Raw genomic sequence first — 20226 nt, forward strand, 5'->3', positions numbered from 1 at the left:
AGACCTTTTAAGACCCTTTCCATACATTTTAAGACCTCATCGCCACTTTGAGTTTTAACCGGTTACATTGGCGACACACTTCACCTCACATTGACTATATACAGTATTGATTGTCCTTCCTCCTTATCTTCCAACCGTTTGGACGCAAACTTGCATTTCCCCATAACGATGTTGTTTAACAACCGGCGTAAACGGACCTTCACACTATCAAGCAGTGAGCGAGCGATGTCCTGTTCAGATGACGTCAAATCCAACGGGATGTCATAAATAAACTACACAGAATCACACTACACACCTACGCCATGATTACATTCAGGATCACTTTAGAACACAACCTCTTTGGACAATTTATATACTTATTGAAAACAAGCTACACAATGTAATACCTTTAATACGTTTTTAATACTTTTTAATAGCCTTAATTTTCGCTAAATTGATCAACTTTTAATACTTTTTAAGACCCCGCGGACACCCTGACTATCCATAAACTGTTCACAGCCTTGTGCTGCAAAACAATTAGATGAAATGATAATTCTCATTTAATAGGAACTATATGAACAAAGGTTTGAATACTGAGAATAAGAAGTTGTGTTTAGTCACACATTGCTTGAATTGAATCTCAATGACTTCTGTATTGTACACTTTCCTGTCCAATGCAACTGCATCAATGTGTCCAAAGCAGGTGTGTAAGCTAATATCCTTTTTCCAACACACCTAATTATTCCATGCTCACTGTTGTCCAAGGTCTACCTTTGTTTCTGGCTTCCATCAGCTATTAGGTTTCTTGAAATGTCAAAGTGTTCAGGTGTCACATTTCAGGTGTCCCCGCTATGAAATCCAAAAATCTGTTAGTCAATCAATCAATCAATGTTTATTTATATAGCCCAATATCACAAATGTTAGTGAACAGCTGTGTCACAGGGTGGGGATGATTCTTTGTACTTATTTTGGAAGAAGATTGACAAAGGACAGGTCTCCATCTGTAGTCAAGTGTCTAATACACTTGGCCATTGTTTCCCATAAGGATACCATTGTAGTGTAAATCGACAATCTGGATGCAAATACCACATGAACACCTGAGGAAACATCACCTAAACAACTTAAACTAAGTGAAAAACAATTGATGAGTTGCAGAGCTATCATTAAATCCTTTGGTTTGGATTACACTGACCTTGAGGCCAGATAATTAACCACCAAGAGGCCTGTGTTTTACTTGCATGATAAATACCTCATGCAGTAAATCGTGGGAACTCTTCTCACTCAGACAGACAATGAGAGGAGGACCTTTTCTCAGCATAAAAGCTCCAGTCAGCAGCGCCATAATTGCTTTTCATACGGCAAATTTGCTTTTACTTTCCTTCAGTTAATGAAGATAAACCAGAACATTCTTCCCACAATCGGCAGTGCAGTAGAGCTAAATGTCAGTGGCTCCTGGATTTCTTCATTCATTTTGAGCAAACACACAGGAGAGAGGGTATATGGCATGAATTGATTGACAGAGTTCCATTACAAGGGCTTATCAGACCCCTGTCTGCAATTATCCAGGTTCAATATGGCAGTGGGATTTGATTTGTGCCGGTATTATGGTCACAAAGATGTGTGCAGAAAGGGGTACTGCTCCACATACTGACCCCTAAATAATGTCCATTAGCATGTTCCCCCCTGCTAACACCCAGGCAGCACCCACTGCCAGCTCATTGTTATGTCAGTGTTTTCCTGTTTTTTTCACGTGCCTTTTAAAAGCGGAATTTGATATTTATATTTGACATTTGGTTCATGGTTTGTTGTCTTTATGTAACCTTTGGCTGTGAAAGTCAAAAGTGTACTGCCCGGGTGGTTAGCAAACAACAGCCCATGAGCCGGCTGCAGTAAACAGAGAAACAGAGGCCAACTGAAACAGCAGAGATAGCATGTGAGACACCGCAAACATCAAACAACATCCTTGTTGTTCTTTTGTTCTGAGTATTAAAATGGTCAAAATTGAGTGACCCCCTGCAGCGTTAAAAATTGAGCCACTTTAGAGTGAAACATATTTTGTAAAAGGTTACTTGGTTGACTGTGCCAAGCTGGTGTGGGAGTGTGGTTCTCATAAACCCTTACGGCCCGTCCACACAGCAGCGTTAAAAAATCTTCCAACGCTTCTGCCCATTCACTTTGAATGGGGTGACGTCACGTTGCCTCACTTTTCGCCGAACTGCATTGTGGGAAGCAAAGCGAAGATTTCCAGGATTCAAAAGTTGAGCAATGTTCAACTTTTGAAGCTGAGGTGGAAGCGTCAGCCAATCAAATCCCGTTTATGCAAATCTGACAGTACAAGCGCTAGCCAATCAAACCGCGTGCAAGCTGGGAGATCCAGACCGCAGTTCATTTTCTATATTACTGAAAATGGAGGAGAAATTAGCTATTGCGGTAGCAAGTTCTTTATGACTAAGGTTGGGTACCGAGAACCGGTTCCGAACTGGAACCGGTTCCGATATTTCGATTCCAACGGCATCATTTAGAAATGTGAATTTCGGTTCCGCTTTTCGATGCCTGAGGAAATGTTTCTCGCCGCTCTCCGTAGCCTACTGTATGACTGCGGCGGGGCGGGAAATGTAGCGTTGTACCTACACTTCCTACAGCGTAACCTGAGACCAGGGATCTGTGGAGGCGCTGCGCTGGCAGCTCTGGGAGAAAAAAAAAAGTTTTGACCGTTGGTGCTCATCCTAATTTTCGGCCTTGATGTAACAATATTTGTTATTTGATTTGAACATTCAAATAAAATAAAATCAAGTTTTATTTATATAGCACATTTATAACCGATTTTTGGTCGAGCCAAAGTGCTGTACATATAATAAAAATAGCATAACAGTAGAGACACTTTACAGCAAATACAACAGCACAGATTGTTCAGAATATCAGTATGAGAAAAACGACACCCCCTATCCTTTGACATTCATAATTAAGTAAATGTAACACCCTTTTCATCGCGGTTACACTTTTCATTTGCCCTGTACGATGGGTGCTGTAAGTGATGAAAATGGGGGATGTTGGCTTATCTGGCAACCGCAGCTGCCAAAGTGCGAGTGAGCGTGGGAGTGAGCGAGGAAGAAAGGGAGGGTGCACCGGTACCAGCACTGTTGTTCTTAGCATCTGGTGCTAGCTGCTCTAACGGATATAAGAAGTAGATGTTTCTACAATAATGTGGAGGGAGAGTCCTCTCCAGTCAGACTGAGAGGCTGATAACTACAGCTCAGTGAGGTAAAGGACTCTGAGTGTTTGGATAGTTCACTTTAGTCTAAGTTATCTCAGTGGGTCTCAAACGTTTTGATCACAATTTATGTAAACACATATTTCCAAGGCACTCCTTTATAATTATTGGGATAAAACAGGTTTGAAATCATTCCAATGTATACTATAGGACAGTAAACCAGTAAACATATCGTTGTAAACTGGAGAGATAAAGAAATATGCATAAATAAAATAGTAAAATAAGGTATTCTGAACAACAACAAATAAAATACGTTACATGTATTTTTTATTGGCTATGGTAGGTTATTGGTTATGTTGACATACTTATTTAATTATTAAAATGTAAACCGATCTTTTTCATATGGGTGTTTAGAGTTGTACCCCCTAGATCAAGTCTCTAGTAATTCTGCTTAAAGTGCACCAGATTGAAGCATTTTATTTTAAAATGTTCAAACATTTCTTCCCGGTATGCCTGAGAAGGCAGATATGCTTGTTTTTCTCAACAAGAACTGTTTTTAAATGGGGGGGGGTTCTTTAAAAGTTGGACTGTTGCACTGTTGTAGCTTCAGTGGTTCTCAGGTTACAGTTACATAGCAGTGAATATAAACAGACTGATTAATGTGAATATACTGTAAACTAACCTGTATAAAAGTTTCTCGAATAAATGTAATTGTTTTGGTGGAAGAAGCATGTATAATTGTTTTACCCTGCCCCTCAAAGAATCGGAATTGAGAACCGTTAAGAACCGGAATCGAAAAGTAGAATCGGAATCAGAATCGTGGAAATTCAAACGATACCCAACCCTATTTATGACCAGTCGCTAATAACTTACCAGGATACAAACCGGAGGAACCAGGCATGGAGGGAGGTGGCAGAGACAGTGGGTGAAACTGGTAGGTTTTCGCCTGTTTGGGGATTTTATATCCAGTTTACTTCGTTTTAACATTACTATGGCTTTGTATGTCGGGGGTGGGAGATTCATGTGATTGGTTGTTGGTCGCGTTGCTCGCCAAAAAATCCCCAAGCTTTCAGACATGCCCACCTCCAAGATTTTCAAGATTTTTTTTAACGCTGCTGTGTGGACGGGCCGTCACTACAGTAATATTATTGCACTTTTAGAATTCCGGCACAAATTAGGCATCCTTTGGGTACATATTCTCAAGGGTATTTAAAATAAACATTGGTTTTTTAGCTGGATTTTAACCATAGATGTACCTCTCTAGAGAGCAAAGGCAATCTTGTATGGACAGCCTGTTTGCTGGCTTCGATCACTTATACCTAGCTTCCAGTTAAGAAAGCTCAGATTATTTGTTATACATTTTCAGCTAGGGAATTTGGCTAGACCCCACTCCCACCAGTTCTCCCAACTCCAACCCCCAAAGGGTGTTAGTATGGTGCTTACCCAAGACGTCATCTTCTACATCAGCTAGGGGTGTAACGGTATCCGTATTCGTCCCGTACCGTCACGGTTCGGACGTCACGGTTCGGTGCATGCAGTCACATGACGAATACGCCTTTTTTTTTACAAGTGGGAAAAAAGTCTGTCATTCAGGGCAGTATCCACTACACTATATATAATCCAGGGGGCGGCATTGCGCCTAAAAGCTGTTTGCCAGCCGCCCTTAAACAACAAATGAAGAACAAGAAGAAACAACAACAAAACGAACAAAATACCAGAAGAAGAAAAGTTAGTTTTGCGAGTTCAGATAACACACAGGAGCTAGAACCCATCTGCTTCTTTTAAATCAGCTGTGTGGGAACATTTCGGGTTCCCTGTGGACTACAATAACGATGAAGTGCGCGAGTGGTGGATCGGACGAGGACGGTGTGTCGGCGTTGTTCGACAGTGGTGCGGTATGCTAATGGAAACACACACCAAACATGCTAAATCATATCAGAAGGCATCACCCAGATTTGCCAATCACCGGAGCCCGGCAAAAGACAACAGCAGTTCAACAGCTGATCCCCGCTGTTTTTAAGAAGCCAATAGACATGAAAGCCGAGAGACATAACGGAAGCTTTTGGCATATGTTTTTCAACGACTTTGCGCTCTTGAAACAATTTTATTTATTATTTATTTTGTAATATTTTCAAGACATTCTTTTTAGTTTTACAGCTTGATGAAATCTTTTTGTTTGACATCAGCCATTATAGATAATCTGGCCATCTGAGTGTGTGTGTTACTGTTTGTGGTTTGTTTTTATCTGTGTAATACAGTTAATTATTCAAAATGTTAGAGTTCCTTATTTTTATAGCCTACTGAAACTTGCACTACTGTTCAAAATAAATAAAAAACAAACCTGGAATTATGCATTTGGGACTTTTTTTTGCTTTTTCTTGTTGTACCGAACCCGTACCGAACCGTGACCCCCAAAACGAGGTACGAACCGAACCATGACTTCTGTGAACCGTTACACCCCTAACATCAGCGGTTTTCAAAGTGTGACGCAGCATCCACACGGCGGCGTGCGTTGAAGCTTTCAGGTGGGCGTGTCTGAAACTCGACCAACAACCAATCACATGAATCTCCCGCCCTGGACACAAGGGCACGCGGTTTGATTGGCTAGAGCTTGTACTGGCATATGATTTGATTGGCTGACGCTTCCGTCGAAGCTTCAAAAGTTGAGCAATGTTCAACAACGCAGCGCGAGGAAATACCTTTCCCTTTTAAAAATGTAATATATATCTATGTAAAAAACGGACAAGTCAAATCAAGCAATCTGATTCTTAGCCGTGATATAATGAGCGTATATCACGGGTAGAATTGTAGTTACTTTTCACAACAAGTCAGTATCCCTTAGCGTCTGAGAAAAGCTACAACCGTTACAACTGTTACATTACGTCCGTTACAAAACTAACTAACTAACTAACAAAGCTTAAGATGGAAACATGTAAGGGATAATGTGCAGCAAGGACTTACTTATTGACCGTTGTTAAGGACGCTCACATCTGCAGAAAGAAGTCCGGTCGATTTAACTGTATACAGTTGGGCTGAAAAGCACACTGCATGCAGTGTGCTTTTCAAACTGGGACAAGAAAACAGCGGAGAAGTAACGGGGCAGAAACCCTCCTTTTTACCCAACGGTCCAGACATAGACATCAAATGGCAAAACATATTCAGTTGCCAGTTACTTTGGCTTTAGGGCAGGGATATCTAGATACTTTCCAAGGTTTCACATAACTAATTGTGCTACTTTTAAAGCAAGCAACGATATTTTCAAATCTGTAATCAAAAAGGTCCGCAAAAACGCTATCGAAGCAGTTCCTACCGTTGCTACATAGTTCAAACAGTAACAACGGACTATTTTTGATCTGCCTGTCGGGTGTTCTTTTACCCATAATGACCGCCTCGCTACACATTATTATCCCTTATTAAAGGGGACCTATCATGCAAAATGCACTTGTGTACGTCTTTTATACATGAATATGTGTCCCCGGTGTTCCAGGGAACTCACCAGGGCCCTTTCTCATTTCATAAAATCCCCCTCCTCGACTCCTCGGTCCTCCGGTAGTGACCCGGAAATGAATTTCAGTGCGCCATGGACATCTCATTTCTCTAAATGCACTTCGAGGATCGAGCATCGAGGAGGCTCTCTGGAGGAGCTATAACCGAGGATACACTGATGGGTCCTCCACGGCTCCTTTGTGGGCACTTTTCTGGGAACAGAGATGTTTCAAAGAGTCGTGACGCACGGCCGGACTTATCTCCTATCGCCAATGACAGCTCTGCATGCGTCCCCTGGATATTATTTTATTAACTGCTTTCATCGCAACGCGATGTTTACAGTGAGAACAGCTGTGAGGTCCGTGCAGAAAGCAGAGCAGTGTGAGGCCCATGGTGGTGGTGGGGTTATGGTATGGGCAGGGGTATGTTATGGACGACGAACACAGGCCACTCGATTCACAACATTACCCTAACCCTCACACCAGATACTGCCTGGTTTTCGGACCCCCCCAGACCACCCCAATAAAGCAAAAATGCACGTTTCAGAGTGGCCTTTTATTGTGGCCAGCCTAAGGCACACCTGTGCAATAATCATGCTGTCTAATCAGCATCTTGATATGCCACACCTGTGAGGTGGGATTGATTATCTCGGCAAAGGAGAAGTGCTCACTATCACAGATTTTTTTCAGATTTGTGAACAATATTTGAGAGAAATGGTTATTTTGTGTTATATAGAAAATGTTTTAGATTTTTGAGTTCATCTCATGAAAAATGGGAGCAAAAAAAAAAAGCATTTATATTTCTGTTCAGTGTAGGTATGGCCCTACAATATTGTTCAAATATAGCATGATAGGTGTCCTTTAACTTCGACCTCCGGAGGAGTGGATTGAGCATTGCCCATCTCCAGAAAAAAAAATACACCTAACCGACGACATGCAGAGCTACGTGAAGAGCATGGTAGACCAACTGGAAAAGTCGGGCCGAACCACGCCCCTTAGCTGTGATATAATGAGCATATCCCACGGCCTGTCGTGAGCTATTGCTTAAGTGTATCTCGAGCCGGTTTCTGAAACTTACCTACCCAACCTTTAATGTAAATAAATAGCCAAATAATGGAACAACGCTCTCTGTCTAATATGTTCGCTAGCTGTTAGTGTTGTTGCATAGCAACCACCTAGCACTGTTTTGTGCAGAAGGCAACAGAGGGACTATTTTATTTTGAACATCATTATTTACCAATAAAAACTATTTAAATTAGAGTGTGTATTTTTCTTTCACACTTGGTAACCGTTTTATAAAACGCTTCGCGTCGGGCCGAACCACGCCCCTTAGCTGTGATATAATGAGCATATACCACGGCCTGTCGTGAGCTATTGCTTAAGTATATGTTTCACTATGTTTTTGTGCCAATCAAAATATATAGAATTTAAAAATGTTATCTTTTGGTTTAAGTGTAAGTCAGAACATTTGTTTCAATATCTCAGCATCTGGCCCTGTAATCACTCGTTATTTGATGGCCATTTTGTGCTACAGACTGGTGAACATTTGCTCACTGCACCTCTTAATTATCTCCTCCGGGCTTAAGCCTGGGGGGGTCATGCATTCAGTCATATGTATGTGTGTGTCCGAACACTTTTTATACTCATTTATGTATGTTCAAGGACAAAGTGATTAATTGAAAAGCCAATTTTAATGATACTGTCAATGACTGCTGATTGCTCACTCCACCCAACCACCTGGTAGCCTACTGTCCACAAGTAATCAACCATTTTTTTTGCCAGATCCAGTCGCAATGGTATTACAATTGTGGTTTGAAAAAGTTCAATCATACTTTTAGCATGTGTGTAACTATCAGTCCACAAATGCTCTGACTGCAACCAAGTGGATATTTTCAGGCTATAGTAAAACTATAGTATCTAACACTGGAGAGCTGGTTAGCTGCGAGTCTTGTGGTGTGTTTGGCTAATGGAGCTAACAGCTAACATGGCTGATAGAGTTTACAGAGCTAATAGCTAATGGAGCTAAAATGGGTGTTTTCTCTTAAAATAATTTGAAGGGTTAAACAACGAACTGCATAAGTAAAAACACATAACGAATTAGCATATTGCTGCTTAAATCTGAATTCTGCAGCAGGACAATTTAGAAAAAGGAAGGTATTTGACTTCAATTCTTGTTTTCTCCTCCTAGCAGGCGGTGCATTTTTCAGCAACGTGTCCTGTGGTCAGCACAATTACGGCAGTCTGAGGCCAGTAGCGACTTGATAGGCCGAAATAAATGCTTTGAGTCGCAGATGCAATCAGTTGTTAAAGGACAGCAATGCCTCACAAATCCCTCAGAGGGAGCGGGTGGGAGGGGGGGGGTCTGCTGTGGTTGGGTCAGCACCTGCGTAGCATTAGACACTGATTCTGTTTGACACTGATTCTGTGCTGCCCATAGACTGTATAGTTAGCCAAAGACAAAATATTACACACACACACACACACACACGGTTAAAAAAAACACACAGTGGCTGAGTATTTACACACTAGTCACAACATGCCAGGGGAGTGATCTGCTAGCAACACACTCCACACAAACCGCACGGAGATCATCTCGAGAGGCCTCTAAACAGAGAGAATATAAAATGTTAATTGTTTGTCTTGCTACATAAAAATGCAGCCAGCACAGACAGTGTATTTCCATAATGACTCCGGCTTGGTGTGCATATGGGCGGTAGCTCCCCCCGGCAGGCGCTGCATGTGGAATGAGCTGCTGCTTCGTCTGCCTCTTTCATGAACTCTCGGGGGCTCGTCGACCAGCACTCGCTGCCCTGACATTAAATGCAACACCTCCAAGCCAGACAGGTGGGCCCTGTTATTCAACATTTATGATGTCTGCCCATGCAAATTTCAAGACGACCGGCCGAGGAGTGCGTGGTGCTGAATGCAGCCAAAAATATTTGTAGAAGGGATGTGGACATTCTGAGATTATATACACTCTGAGATGCATCGCAAACTATTTTCAGGAGAAATTCTGCCGTTGGAAACTTTATCAGTCGCCTCTCTTAAGTCCATTTTAGAATGAAATCAAATTAAAATTAGAAAGAAGGATTACAACTATTTATAAAAAAAGTTGGACAATAAAAGGATGAAGTGAAACTCACTCTGTTCAGTTTTTAAATTGATATTTTCTAGCTTTCTCTCAGATACTGTTGCATTCCCAAAGCATCACAATGAAGTTCTACTCAAGCAGCTGTCAATAACAAATGCTACAGAATATACAGCATTTGTTAGGCATTTATAAACATATATACAAAAACTCACATTTATTTGTACTATTACAAAAATGCTATCATTAAATCTGATGTTAAATTGGGCTGAAATGTTAGGTAAACCGACACAGGGTGGGTCTCGTCACTGCAACAGAAATGCTGCTTTTTAATTCCTGCTTTACTGGAAAAGTCAATATTGTTGCTGTGCTCATCGATAGAGGCACTTCCACCATGCCTGCAGCTTTCCTTACACAAAATGGTGACTAATTATAATTATAGGTTGATAATATTGACAAGATGGTTGTACTGCAGATGATACAGGCACATGAGCAAAGTGAAATAAGATATTCCTCAGTAATTGAAAAAAGTATGCTCAAGTGATTATATATTTTGTGTTCCTTCTGTTGCCCCGCTACCTTGCAAAGATGCAAAAACTGTAAACTATATTTACCTTTACATACATCGAAGATTATTTCTTTTTTTTCGATGTACCTCATGAAAAGGATGGCACTTCTCTGCATAAAGTTGATAGCTTTAAATATCTTGGTGTATGGCTAGACCCTGAACTTTCATTTAAACTACATATAAAGCATGTAATACAAAAAGTCAATTACAGAATCAGTGTTTTACACCGCTCTCGCAATTGTTTTACGCTCAGTGTCCGAAAGAGAATTGCTTCTCAACTTATTCTTCCGATTAATGGACTATTGTGATGTTGTCTACCAAAATGCACATAAATCAGATCTTGCTCCACTCAACATAGCCTACAAACAACAGACTCTGCAGATTTGTTCTTGGTTGTCCTTTTCGTACACATCACTGCACAATGTATAACCAACTTAAATGGTCTTCTTTAAATGTATGAAGACACATGCAATGGCTTCAGCTGATATTTAAATGCATTTATCTTAACTATCCCCCTTATTTAAAGCAGTATTTTGTACCCTACTCACCAATTCATCAAGTTAGACATTCTGTTCAGATTTATTCTGTCCCCTCTGCACAAAAATTGATTGGCAGAAGAGCGTTCATGTTTAAAGCCCCAACTGACTGGAACACTTTACCTGCTTCTACTAGATCTCTTGCTTCATTGGGTATATTTAAACATGCATTGTTATCTCACGTTCAACTGGTCTGTACTTGTTATAACTGATATTGATGAAACTGATTTGCTCGACTGTCTCAAATTGTAATGATTGTGGGCATTGCTTGAATTTTACTTAACAGACTATGTGGTGTGTCTTGTGTGTCATGTTTTGCATTTTGTCTTTTTGTTTGTGTATGTCTGTAAGTTGTTGCTATTGTCGGGACCCCCTTGAAAACGAGATGGTGCATCTCCAGGGGTTTATCCCAATGAATAAAATGTCTATTTATATATGTTGTATTCCTTCTGTTGCCCCGCTACCTTGCAAAGATGGAAAAACTGTAAACTATATTTACCTTTACATACATCGAAGATTATTTCTGTTTTTCGATGTTCCTCATGAAAAGGAAAAAAGATTAATAGATTGTGTGCTGGCCCTTAAACAACTTAGGTGTTTTATGGCCATTTCATCATATATTCTATTCTTAGTTTCCCGTTAAACACATGGGAAATAAACAGCTCAGCAAAGCTTCGCTCAGAGGTGCACAATTTGGCAGAGAAGCTGAGGAAAAAGAAGATGAGGGAAAAAGTTAACCCCACTAATGAGCTGGCGAGAGATTTACATAGCTTGATGACTAAGGATCCTGGGTAATTACTCACGTGCACCTCAAGGTTTAATCTGTGATGAGTATAGGTCTGGTTGCAATGCCAGCCAATCAATCCCAGTCTCAGGAGGTCAACGAGAACAGGAGAACAGGAGCCCCCCCTTTGTTAGTGGGACACAAGGTGCTGTTCATGGCTGCTGTGAAAACAAACATTCACATTCTGTGATATGAATAGGTATTGTGATTAAGCTGTGAAAAATGTAATGACAGTGTTTCCTCCAAATAAAGGACAGGAAATGATTCAAACTTAACTTAAAAGTGCATCGCGACTGCATATGGTATTGTGTATGCTTTATTTGTCATTGTCATTAAGATTAATTTGCAATGATGGTTCAAATTGACCTGGAATCAACAACTTGTGAAGCGAGGGTAATGTTTCCTAAAAGCAGGATTTCACTCCAGAGGCTAAACACACAGGCAACTTTAAACCAGTGCATGTTTTCTATGACATTACTTAAGCCATTCAAGGACTTCATTTGGAGTGAAAGCATGTCAGATTTGATTGATTGGGATGATATAATGCTTGCCCCGGGTACTACACAACTGTCATGGAAATAGGTTGACAGCTGGGGTGGTTACTTTATCAGACTTATACAAACGGATTTATCTGTGGCGCCTGGCCCGTGATTGTATTAAAATATGTATTGAAGCTTTGAGAGAGTGGAGGAATTCATGTTGCCTTCCAGTGAGACAATGAAATTAAACGTTCTGAAGATGTAAGAGACACATACATTGCCTGGAGATGAGCTGGATCAAACTTAAGTGGAAAGGTTGTAAGCAGGTGATCATGTCTTGGAAGAAAAGGCAGGTGATAACTACTGTTCATATTCATATTAAAGCAATCTAGACGAAACACTTAAAGTATGTCCCCTTAATTACTTGTGTATAAATAACTATAAGAGGCTAGTGAACTGTTTCTGAAAGGAATAACACAGTAATACAGACATTAATCACAGCTCAAGATGGATTCCAAGGTTATTCCAGATCATTATTTCCTCTAAATAATATTTGTAAACAGTCACTCAGAATGCTGTTGCTCTTTTGTCTATCTGTCATGTAGTCCTGTCCACCTGACTGATTTCAGAATAGATTTCTCAAGAATACAAGTTGTTGAGAGGCTCTTACATAAGAAGCCCCGTAATCTTTATGCTTGATTAAATGTATACAACAAGCCAATATTTACACCATGCTTACTGACAGTCAGTGGAACATGCCCAACAATTCCATTTCAAAAATATCCTCCTGCAGCAGTAGGTAGCAGTACACACACAGAGCATTGACTCAGTGCTTGCCATAGAGGTAACAATCATTTTGGTGGTTCAGCAGTCGATGTCTGTATTAAATGAGTGCTCCAGTTCCCTTCTTCTGGAGGGGCTTCACGCTGTGCCTGTGAATCAGCACCACATTTACAAATGATATTGAGGGCCTCCTAATCCAAAGTGCTTAATAAAAGAAACGTCTGCATTAAAATGCTGAGGAGACAGCCCGTTTGGGATCAACGGCAATCACTGCATGCAGTGCACACGCCTTCTCTTTCTTGGAAAGACAACCTTAAAACAGGCCTGGTTTCACCTCCTCTGCTCTGTGTGCCAATGCTCTGTTTTGACCTGCCTTCCAGGGGTGATAAAAGACCCACATGTGATTACAATTTCACTGCCGAAAGCCGTCAATAATTCATAGCTACGCATCCATGCAACTGGTGATCTACAAGTCAGTCAGTTCTCCTCACAATCTCCCACCCATCCCCCGCCCCTGCTTGTATACAGTACAGTACATCCATCCGTCCTCTGACCTCCGCTGTAAATCTCCGAGCCCAATACTGACACCAGGCGGCGTAGGCAGGTCGCTGGGTAATGAGATAAATAAAACAACAGATTTTATGGCTCTGGAGGATGCCGCAGTAAGGCTTAGTAAGCCTTGCACTTGATTGTAGTAAGTCACATTTACTGAGCACTGAACTCCCACTCCATTAGCTGCAGTGCATAAAGGCTGTTAATCCAATGCAGCTCGGAGCGGGACATCCTGACAGTGCACGAGCCTAACTCACTTACCCCAGCACACATGGGAGGCAGTAAAGGCAGACTTACGCAAATTCAACAAAATGGCTTTTAACATTGTAACCATGAGTCCAAAAATCAAGGGAAAAGCCTACTAAGAATATATTATAAATACATTAAGTAAATGAATAGTGTGTTGCATTTTGTCTGAATTGTTTTCACCTCACAAGAGCTGTGTTTTTTCTTTCTTGTCCTGTTGCTTTAGGATGCAACCATTAGGAAACACCAGCCCTCCACGTTGCAGTGTTAACCTCCTCCTGATGGAGGGCCACTGTGAGGCTGAAAACACGAGCTGAGCGTGGAGCCAGCTGAAAATAAATGCTTTGCCACAACCCAGGTAAGCTGCGACCTGAGGGGCTGTTAGGCGAGACAGGATGGAGTCGTGGATATATAGTGCATGACAGTCAAAGACTACGACAACCAAAAAGCCAGTTACTCATTTATCAAGGCGACATGCAGCGTCTTGAAGAATGGATGGCTGCAGCAACCTTGGAGCAAGTGTAACAGCCTGACAAACACACATGATGAATCTACATTAGCACAAGGGCCTCAGCCTCTAGGCAAAGAGCTCATCCTGTGATCACAACAGGAAACAGAAAGACAGTGATCTCCACTGCTGTCAGCATGGGATACGTATAGTCTGGGTGCAGCTGGTCAGGAGAGGGCCTAGAACTATTAGATGGGTACTACTGCATCTTTAAATGTTACACTAAGTATTTGTAATTCGGTCAAATGTACTGTATACTGGATAAGTCAAGTTAGTTTATTAGTTTTGTTGACTTTAAATGACATACTGTATAGTTTAGTCTCAAGGACACTTCTTTACTTCCTGTGTTAATACTTAGTGTAAAGAAGATTGTATCCAGACGCACTGTAAGAATTCTGTATATTAGTCCAAAATGTATTTGGTCAGTTTTTCTCATACAATACTATTTCCATATCCCATTGGACTTTGCACAAAGGATTTCTAAACTCCATGTTTAAGTTATCACACTTTTTTTACACTAAGAATTCAAACCTATTTCCGTGAAGCCCCAACACGTTTCGGACCATCATAAAAAAACTTGATTTAGTTTAGGTTGTTTAAAAGTTAATGTGTTCCCTTTCATTTTAGTTCGCCAATGTAATCTTCGATGACCCTTACAGAATCCTCGAGCGACAGATAGACACGTACACGCAATGCCTTAAAGCGTCAATAATCCAGAGGCTGCTTTAAAATGGCAGTCCTGCAGGTCTTTCTAACAGATTTGTACAAAGCAAGAAGCTGTTGGGAGACGGAAGGTGGAGTGGAAGCTAATTAAAATCTGAAGTTACCTTAAAGATGTCTCTCTTTGACGCCCAAAGACATTGAGTTATCCATCAGGGTGCTACAGGGTTATGATGGGATTTTCAGTAAGTGGACAATATTCTCAAAGAGCTCATGTCCTTGACAAGTATTGTTACTTAAAGTCATCAGCTGATGACTGCTTCTCCTGCCTCAATAATGAAGCAACTGAAACGTGCATGCAGGAGCACCGGCCTCCTCGTGTTAGCTCTTTCCTCTGAGCTGGATTGTCGGCTCATTTATCAAGGAAACATCATGTTAACATAAGTCTGCTCTAAAACAGGGGAAGCATCTCGGCTTCCCCATTGTCTACAGTGACATAAAAAAAGATATGGATGCAGTTGACAGAAAGAGTGATGACATTCTAAACTGGCTGCGAACTGCCGGTTGTCTCGTGCAATGAAATGGATAAAACGGCAGGCAATCCATGTTTTGTTGATAGAGCAACTGCATTAGTGTCATTACATGTAACAATCGTAAGCTAACTTTCTCGATTCCTTAGGATTTTCTATTATGCAAGAAAAGTTTTTGTCATTTAGAAAAAAAAGTCATGCTGTCAGTCTTAAATTCTGCTGTTGATCTTTGTGTCATTCATCAAAACTCCACAAGAACATGCAATGGCGTAATTATTTAAACAATGATTGGCAGCTGAAATCACATCATATTTCTGGAGAACCTTTCCAAAGGGTGTACATTTGCATAAGCAAGGCGGATTATTGCGACAGTGGAGCAGCTGCTCTCACCGGGAGGCCAGCGCGATAACAACTTTCAGTGATTTGGTGTAATCAGAAAAACTTTCTGTTTCGACGTTGAATTTGTGAGAATATGAGATGAGGAAGGTCTTGGAGAGGGGAAGGTAAACTCAGAGTAGAGTGACACCAATTTACATCCACTAGCTAAAATAAATCAGTTTGAGTTGTTAGAAACGGTGTTATTTTGTGGCTTTTAACGAGATGTAAATATGTTTATGACTTTTCTTGTTTCTCACAATGCAGATTGTTGGGCCATTCCATGATGAATAGCTCTGTGTGTTCTCGAAAGCATGGAGTTGTACTGTACAGCGTATTGTGGGAAATGTCAGGTCCTTTCATATTTGATATCAAATTAGAGCAGTTTTATCACTGAACTGACCTCCGAAGAGACATTTCCTGTACTGAATGCTAAATGTTCATTGTGATTTATAGAACACTGGTCGATTACAGACTCAAATCTTTGGTAACAGCCGACTAAAAACCACTTCAGTTAGACATGTTTCCAGCACCTCAGAAATCACACAGAACAGAAAGGGGGATATAAATGGATTTTTAGAAAATGCCTGCACTGATTTTTTTTGTTTAATATGAATGAAGGGAATCAATCCATGTAACCTTCCATCACATTTAGTGTCTGCCTTCATCCAAACTTGACATCAGATAACTTCAACTTTCAAGGAATAATGAAATCAAAAACGATGTCAATGCTCTTTCCACTAGTGGGAAGCTTTCTGACTTTCAGACATCTGTGAGAGCAGCATTAGAACAGGCTCCGAATGGGTGACAGGCAGGCATTCTGAAATGTGTGTGCTCAGGGCGGCCAACATCACACTTTTCGAAAAACCCTTCTACTGATACCTGAACCCTCCAGCTTACAAGAGAATTAGACCTGTAAGATGTCTGACACATTTCTATTTGACAGTTTCTTCCCTTCTTTTGGCATTTCTAATTTGAACCAACTGAAGCAGGTGTCACTCCCCGCCAATCCTGACTCTCAGCCTGGCTTTTCATTACAGGGACTCGGATTGCACTGAGGTGTGAGATAAATTGGTTATGTCTAAAGTCAAATTATATCCAGGGTCTTTGCAATTCAATTCACTTATCTAAAAGAGGAGGGGGAAAACTGCTAAAAAGGAATGTTCCAAGTTGCCACTTTTGCTGAAAGACGCATTCACAAAAGAGGGAAACTCACGCCGGATTGCCTGCCAATTTCTGGCCCAGACATGAGCGAAGTGTTATTTCACCGCCATTCATGTAATGCTTGACGGGAAAAGAAATGGCTTCAAAATAGAAAAGTCAAGTCCCTCTCAGCAATTATTTGACAACTTAAAGGTGCTTTTGAATGGCATGAAACCTTCAGGCCCACGCAGAGTGGCATTGTAATTTTACGGTTGTGCTATTTTAGCCATCTGGAACTTTGGCTAAACACACGCACCCATCTGCACACTTTGATTCTGATTATATTGAGTTGCAATTTCTTAGAGTTCCATTAAAGGTAGTTTTCTTTTCTTCGGGTGACCCAGATTAGATTTGAATAAGCCTTTCATCTTTGTTCTATTTAAAACGGATCAGAAATAGTGTTTTACTAATTTTCTTTTTTTTTATAAGAGCCAAATATGGTGATGAGTCAGAGAGAAATGTAAAGTAACACTGGATTAGAAAATTAAAATCTAAGTGTCTAATATGAGCTCATGATAGTTGTGGTGATCGAAGATTCCTTTTATACTCTAACCAGTATACCAATTGTATACTCATGTTATAGTTTATGTTGATTACCAATAGGTGTTAGTATATATATAGATTTTAGTTATTTCAGTCTGTATCAATGTGGTGGACTGACACAGCTTTCAAATAAAAATAAAAAAACACAATTCCAGCTACTTTCTCACTTTCCGTTACTTATTTGTTCCATCAGCAGAAAGATCTGCCAGAAAAATGTTAACTCACATTAGTCAGCATAAAGAGATTTTTGAATAATATGACAAGTTTTGTGATGAATGAACCCCATTAGGATACTTTGGTCAGCATTGCAATTGTATTATTGGTGGAGTTAGTGCTGGCCCAGGAGCCAATGCAGTGTTTGTTGTAGCAACAAATGAAATCAGTGGCCAACAGCTGCAGTAAACACAGGAAAGACAACAAGGAAACAAGGCATGTACCTAGAAAAGTCAAAAATCAACCAGTGTGGTTCTGCAAAGCTACAAATACATCTCTTTTATAGAACGTGCGGTCACTCGCAATGATACCAAGTGAGTGGAAATGGAAAATGAGTTACTGTTCGAAGATGAATCCCTCTCACTGATAGTCTAGTGTACATCCTACTCTACCATACAGCTGATGTTTTACTTTGACAACTGCAAGCAGTGTTTCTTATGACTGCCTTTCAGTCATGGAGGTGACTGTCTCTGGGGCGCTAGTGGAAGAAAGCTGACACTGAACTTACTCATGACCCACTCACGCTCTCTGCCTTCAATGAGTTGTGGGACTGAGCAGTCCCTAAAAGGATTTAGTAAATGATGAAGTCATGCCTGCAGCTAGAGGAGGACAGAGCTTCACTGGTAAGACAGGATGGACTTCGAACAGCAGAACGCTTTCTTCCCAGCTAACCCTAAGCTACATCTCCAGATTGTGAGGGCCAGGGCAGCCTATTGGCAGGCCAATTGATTTCCTGATTAATAAACCTCTCCACCATTGGCATTTACCGCTGCCGACATCATTTTAATGTGTGCGTGATCAATAGCACCATCAACACTGAGAATATCCCGCCGTCAAGCTGCGGGGGATTTGTCCAGGCTTATGTTCCCATCAGACCGATCATGGTGAGGTCCGATAGGGCATACAGCATGGGTGCAACAGAGAGTGGGTGTGTTAGATTCTTTAAATGTGAGAGAGGTATGCTTTTCGCAGGAATAAAGGTGAGAGCTTGGTTCCTAGAAGTAGATATATAGTAAATATGTGGTATCTGCAATGCCAATAGTTGTACCCTGACTTGCATGCTTTATTTCCACAGTAGCCTGATTCAGTTAGTGTTGCAAATGTTAATGTGTGTTGGTGAGTTGTCAATAGAAGTCTCCGAAGTTGTGATTTACCCTCGATTCGTATGTTAATTTTGAATCTAGCTGCAATATGCATTAGGCAGAATATGTTATGTAAATCACACAAACTAACATCTTAAGTGTAAAGTTAAAATTAAGCAACTGTATTCCTTCTACTCTACCAACCCCATCCTCTCCCCTTCTTTTAGCTTTATACACCGTAATACTACATTATAGGGTGTGTTGTGGGGAATGAGATTGGTTGTTTCAGATTGGAATTGACTGTAATAAGTATGAGTTTATGGAGGCAAATGAAATGTAACTTTAATTATTAACACAACGTGAAGAAGTTACATTTAAATATATAAATACAGCATAATAGCTATGAAGTAATTTAGTTTGAGATACGGTTTTTTATGTTCTGTATGACAAAAGGCAAGTGGACCTGATTCAGGCAGAGGAATTTATAGAAATTTGAATACAAAAACATCTGTCAAAAAACTGTAGATTCGTATTCTGACCTAAAGGCTTAGCCCCAATATCTTATGGCCAGCAGGAGAAGATTGGTTCACATATTGAGAATTTCAACTAATTTAGATTAGGTGGAACCATTGAAGCACATTCTACACTGAGTAATAGCTTCCTTAAAGGTGGGGTAGGTAAGTTTCAGAAACCGGCTCGAGATACACTTTTTGTTATATTCCATGGAATGCTCTTAACATGCCGATAGCAATGAATATCTGAAGTGCTTTGACAAAAAATCCATAAAAAAATGTCATCTGTGGAAGCCGTAATACTGTAAAAAGTACAACGGTATTACAGTATTATTGCCGCCCTGTCTGTCAGCCTTCCATCTCGTGCACGCACAAATGTATCTCGTGCCGTCATTGGGCGTGCATTGCAGCAGTACTTCAATGACTCGCCAGCAACAGGCGGCCACTTTCACCAGTCTGCTGACGTCATGTGTGCGTTCATGTGTGTTGGAGGAGGTGCTCTGTAAGGAAGTCTGAAGGAAGGGGCGGATTCTTTTCGGCTGTGTACTTTCAAATTTTAGAAACTTACCTACCCCACCTTTAAGGCAGCGGTCAAACTGCCCCGACACTTCCTCCTGCAGTTATCAAGAAACCATAATGTGGGTGACCACAAAACATGGAATGCAGAGAGAGAAGTTTTATAGTTTAGTTGCAGTGTTTGTTTACTTGCTGTAGCTGGTTTTATGACTTCTTAAAAGAACGTTATGGCATTTTCATTGTGTTGATTTTACGTTCAGCCTCCAAAAACTAGCTATGCCATTTAAAATGTCCATCATAAATATTCCAAATGTTCCTCGGTGGGTCTTTGCAAAAATATGAAATGACGCTCAATATTACGGGACTGACCTTC

The 20226-nt window shown here is 40.7% G+C and overlaps 1 long non-coding RNA gene across 2 annotated transcripts in view; it reads left to right on the top strand.

Moving 5' to 3' along the window:
- Positions 1-20226, top strand: part of LOC117465465 (uncharacterized) — a 79842-nt gene that overhangs the window by 27528 nt on the left and 32088 nt on the right. The window contains exon 4 of one of the 2 annotated variants that reach the window (XR_004554187.2): positions 13938-14158. The exons of the other annotated variant lie outside the window; for it this stretch is intronic. This is a non-coding gene — a long non-coding RNA (uncharacterized lncRNA). Of the gene's footprint in view, positions 1-13937; positions 14159-20226 lie in introns of those variants that run through there. 2 annotated transcript variants of the gene reach the window in all.

The sequence above is a fragment of the Pseudochaenichthys georgianus genome, chromosome 20 (assembly GCF_902827115.2).
Source record: "Pseudochaenichthys georgianus chromosome 20, fPseGeo1.2, whole genome shotgun sequence".
Classification (NCBI taxonomy): Eukaryota; Metazoa; Chordata; class Actinopteri; order Perciformes; family Channichthyidae; genus Pseudochaenichthys; species Pseudochaenichthys georgianus.